Here is a 5,415-nt window from a genome sequence, read left to right as displayed (position 1 = left end):
CAAAATTAAGAACACAGTTAAGAGTATTCCTCTTCATGAACATTTATTTTACAAGATTCAATCAATTAATAAATTTAATAAGGGAAATCTGTGACTTTAACCGGAGAAGGCATTGGCACCCGACTCCAGTACTCTTGCCTGGAAAATCCCATGGACGGAGGAGCCTGGTGGGTTGCAGTCCATGGGGTCGCTAGGAGTCAGACACGACTGAGCGACTTCCCTTTCACTTCACTTTCATGCATTGGAGAAGGAAATGGCAACCCACTCCAGTGTTCTTGCCTGGAGAATCCCAGGGACGTGGGAGCCTGGTGGGCTGCCATCTATGGGGTCACACAGAGTCGGACATGACTGAAGCGACTTAGCAGCAGCAGCAGCAGCAGCAGTGACTTTAACAAAACACAACACGGAATCCAGATTTGCCTCAAATGGAGCAGTGACCTGGATAAGACCCCAACAGAGCACAGGGGAAACCAGACAGTGGAGTCCTAGAACCAATTAAAAAGGCAAAAAGGCAAGGATGCTTCCATTTACATTCATGATTGAGCTATCTTTGATGCCCAAATGACCTGGGAACACATCAGTTCATGCCTTTCACTATTAAATCTGTATTAAATCTTTCACTATTAAATCACTATTAAAGGCAAGGAGAACGTGTGCATCTAGGTGTACTGGTTAAGATTCATAGGATATTAATGTGGTTTCAATAGATGGTTCCTTTTGGTGTGAATTAAAGAATCTGATAAATATATTGAATAGAGGTAGAAAAAATTGGTCTAAGTATGGATGTTTTCCCTCTGCAACTTAAGATTTGAATGAGAGCAGAAAACAGACTGCCTTCAGATACATCATTGTGGCTTATTTAAAATGGCCATGGAAGATTCTCCCTTGGTGAGAGTCAGTCCAAGGAGGCATTACGTATATAGAACAATACTAAGTACTGACATCAGCAATCCAAGAGAAATGTGCTTTTAGAGTCAAGCAGACATTTCCACATAATAGTTGGACACATGAATCTTATTCATGTAGAAGTATAAAGTTGTTGGGTAAATCCACAGGTTTTCCTTCTTGGTCCATTTACAATTAATTATATACATTTAAATGTTCTATCATCAGATCCACAGCTGAGAAGCTTATTCTGTCAAGCTGCAGTCTAATGTGAACATAAGCAGGAACTTCTATGTCTTAAGGCTGATTCATGTGAACATATGGCAAAAACCACCACAATATTGTAATTAGCCTTCAATTAAATTAAAAAGTCATGTGAGAAAAAAAGAAATAGAAGGTATATATAAGCAGAAAGTCTAGTCTGTGTGCGGGAGTCCACGTGGGCGCCGGCGCAGCCAGAACAGTGCGGGTCACCATGGAGCTGCAGCAGCTCCGAGTGCAGGAGGCGGTGGACTCCATGGTGAAGAGTCTGGAGAGGGAAAATATCTGGAAGATGCAGGGCCTCATGCTCCAGTGCAGCGCTGGCTGTTGCAAAGACAGCCAGGCGTCCATGCAGCAAGTGCACCAGTGCGTTGAGCACTGCCATGCACCTCTGGCTCAAGCCCAGGCCCTGGTGACCAGCGGGTTGGAGAAGTTCCAGGACGCCTGGCCCGGCACACCACATGCTGCAGTGACAAGGCCAAAGATTCAATAGATGTGGGGAGTGAGGAGCTTCAGGTGAGCCGCGGCTGGAGACCTGCGCGACCAAGTGTGTGGATGATCATGTGAACCTCATCCCGACCATGACCAGGAAGGTGAAGGAATCTCTCTCATCCATTAGGAAATAGCTGTCTGCTAGTGGCCATCAGGGGTGAGGGCAGGAATCGATTTAAAAAGAGGAATGGGGATTTGGGTCTTTTAAGGAAAGTTGATGAATGAGGAAATTAAGGATGGCAGCAAGTCTAAGGCCTGTATTTCTTTGCTCTGAACGCTGCTTCCTTTGTGTTTCAATCCTAGAAAGGGAAGTGGAAAAACAACTAAAGTTTGGGTCACAGATAGCTCAGGAGGTTTTTTGTGAGCCTGAATTTCATGTGGCAAGTGCTTCTGTTGGTAATAGGGAGTCTCCCTTGTACCACACCAGGGCCCAGATTCTCTTACTGTACAGATACCAAGAGGCTGGCAGGTTCATCTAACCTGCTTATGGTCTAGTGGAATATGAGAAGAGGTGTTTCTGTTTGTTGCCCACCTGCTGTTTACCAGAAGGATCACTACAACTTTTCCCACAAATTAATAAAACCCACGCAGTCACTAATTTAGAAAGGGACAGGGGGTTTCTAGGGATTTTGTTTTGCTTGGTTTTGTTTCATAAACAAGGGCATGATGTTAATTTAAGATGTAAAGTTGGGAGAGGCAGTTTGGATAAAAACTTCGAAAGGGTCCCTGCAGATACTCATTTCTGACCATCAAGATGTGGCTGTGTATTTCTTAAAATTTTCACACTACATTTTTCAGCTTGGAGACCCTGCAAAAATATAAGAAGTGGTATCACACGGGTAAAGGAAGCAAGTGTTCCCTTTCACTAGCAGCCATGGTGAGCCCTGGGGCTGCCTGCAGCAACGTCAGCCAAGCGACAAGAGAGTCTTAGAGTGACACTCACCCTTGAAGGGAAACGGGATTTTGACAGCGTTCTATGCTCATATTCAGGAATGAACAGTGAAAGAGGAAGAGTTAGCTGCTTAATTAAGAGGGTTGTGAAGTACAGGCTTTGGAAAAATCTGGTTTTCATGAAACAGAATGAAAGCCTAAACCCAGTGGTGCTCCCTTTGCCCCCTGAAATAACAGAGCTTTACTGAGACAATCCCCTGGCAACAGAAGTCAAGGGAGGAAAAGTAACAATTTAGGGGTGAGCTTTAGCTCCTTTAGAGCGATAAAGGGACTTCTCTATGTTACCAAACACCACTTTTGCCAGGGCCTTTGCTACATGTGTCATTCTTGTCCCAGTTCTGGCACCTTATCATTTTGATAAGGACCTTGGGTTTTTACCAACTTATTACTTGATAATATTGTCTATTTGCTGTTTCAAGACTGTGATATATTTTCCTAGTGGTTTGGTTTTAAAAATAAATAAGACTTAATTTTCTTCCAAAAAAAAAAGAAAGTCTAGTTGGAGTCCTGAGAGCAAGCTCGGTGCTGCAATATCATCAGAAGGAGCTATTTCAGGTAAGTAGAAAGTCTTACTACTATGATTTTACCCCTATGATTTGGATTGTAGAATGTTCCAACTGGTGAGCCTTGGTTTCTAGTACTAGAGTAATCCAGTGTATAATAACAGTTGGTGTTTTCCTGTCTTCAAATGTCTTGTTCACACACTGAAGCTTCAGTCCTAGGATGACTTGTCACTTATCATTGGTCACAGTAGTTGGAGTAATCATTCATTTGTCCATTCATTCATTCATGGGAACATTTTTAATTGAGTCAACATTGGTTTGTAGCCTAAGTTTCATGTGTACATCACTGTAATTCTACTTTTGTATACACTACAGCATGCTCACCACCAAAAGTCTAGTTTTGATCCACCATACAATTGATCCCTTTTACCCTTTTCACCCTTACCCTCTGATAACCACCAACTTATTCTTTGTATCTGTTTTTATTCTTGTTTTTTATATTCTGTGTATGAATAAAATTGTATTTTGTTTTTCTCCATCTGACTTATTTCACTTAGTGTAATACCCTTAAAGTCCATTCTGTCACAGATGGCGAGATTTCATCTTTCTATGACTGAATAACATTTCCATTGTATATATACACCACATCTTTATCCTTTATCCACATCTTTATATATAATATACAACATACCCTTGTGTTGATGGGTACACTTCAGTTGTTGCCACATCTTGCTTATTGTATATGCTGTGGCAGTGAACATAGGGTGCATTTTATCTTTTCAAAATTATATTTCCATATTCTTTGGATAAGTCCCAGAAGCAGAAGAACTGGATCATACGGTAATTCTAATAATATACTGAGGAATTGCCATGTTGTTTTCCGTAGTGGCTGCACCAACTTACTTTCCCATGAACAATGTATGAGATTCTTTCTTTCCTACATTCTCTCCAACACATTTCTTTTTCTTTTTCTTTTCTTTTTGACTGCACCTCGCAGTGTGCAGAACTTCCCTGACCAGAGATCAAACCTGCACTCCTTGCAGTGGAAGCAAAGAGTCTTAAGCATCTATTTTTCTGCTAATACATGCTGTTTTGATTACTAGCCTTGTAGTAAAATCTGACATCAGTGACTGCGACAGCCATTTTATCTTTTGTTTTTTGGTTGCTTTATATTTCTGTTGTTTCTTCTCCCTTGTGTTTCTGTCTCCAACTCTCTGAAAGATTCCATATGCAATTGGTATGGCGGCGGCTGCTGCTGCTAAGTCGCTTCAGTCATGTCTGACTCTGTGCGACCCCATAGACGGCAGCCCACCAGGCTCCCCCGTCCCTGGGATTCTCCAGGCAAGAACACTGGAGTGGGTTGCCATTTCCTTCTCCAATGCGTGAAAGTGAAAATTGAAAGTGAAGTCGCTCAGGCGTGTCCGACTCTTTTCGACCCCGTGGACTGCAGCCTACCAGGCCCCTCCATCCATGGGATTTTCCAGGCAAGAGGACTGGAGTCGGGTGCCATCGCCTTCTCCGATTGGTGTGGCAGAGGCCACTAAATGGTCCCTATGGTTTGGATTCCTTTCATTTTCAATAGTATAAGGCTTATCTCTTTATAGGACCACTGAAATGAAAGACTCGAGATCCCAGCCTTTTTTCAGTGTATATCCTCATCATTTTCCTAATAATCATATATATTTTTTTGAAACAGGAAACACGTAGTAGCACAAAGACTAACACACAGGACATTATTTTTTTAATTATCTAAAATAATTATATGTATATAAAACGATAAAAAGAATTGAAGAAAGCCTACAAAACTAGATTTTGAGACATTTTAAAGATCAAACCAGGTCATGATTTGTGTCCGGCTGGAGGCCTCTGAGAATCCTGTGGAGCATCCTGTGAGTAAGGCTAACCACCTGGAAGATGACTTTCTCGGGGCTGAAGGATGTCAGCTTTAGGGACAAATCATGAAAGTAGGAAAGCCTCTGCGCTGGGACAGTGCCTTGTGGGGAGGGGAGCGTAGCAGGCAGTGGCTGGGGGGGCGGTATGGATGGCCTGCAAAGTGGAGGAGGGCCTGTATCTGGCAGCGATGCAGGTCTGTTGAGAGTAGCAGGCACCTGGTCAGCACCTGGAGAGTAGCTAGGGCTCTTTGGGCCACTTTTTCTTGGAGAGGCAGAAGCGGGGGATGCTACTGGACCCCATGTCTGTGTAGGGACAATAGGTGGGCCTCTGGGACAGGGGGGAACCACATCCCCAGCCCCACATCCAGATGGGGGTTCACATGTCAGGTTCAGCAGACAAGCAGAAGACAGTGCTGGGGGATCTGTCTTCC

General features: G+C 43.2%; 1 pseudogene; it reads left to right on the top strand.

The window, feature by feature from the left end:
- The first annotated feature begins 270 nt into the window (after positions 1–270).
- On the top strand, positions 271–3,626 carry LOC102407080 (annotated as a pseudogene).
- Positions 3,627–5,415: the final 1,789 nt, after the last annotated feature.

The sequence above is a fragment of the Bubalus bubalis genome, chromosome 21, assembly GCF_019923935.1.
Source record: "Bubalus bubalis isolate 160015118507 breed Murrah chromosome 21, NDDB_SH_1, whole genome shotgun sequence".
In the NCBI taxonomy this organism is placed as follows: domain Eukaryota; kingdom Metazoa; phylum Chordata; class Mammalia; order Artiodactyla; family Bovidae; genus Bubalus; species Bubalus bubalis.
Note: the sequence above shows the minus strand (reverse complement) of the source record. Positions and strands in the feature narration are given on the sequence as shown.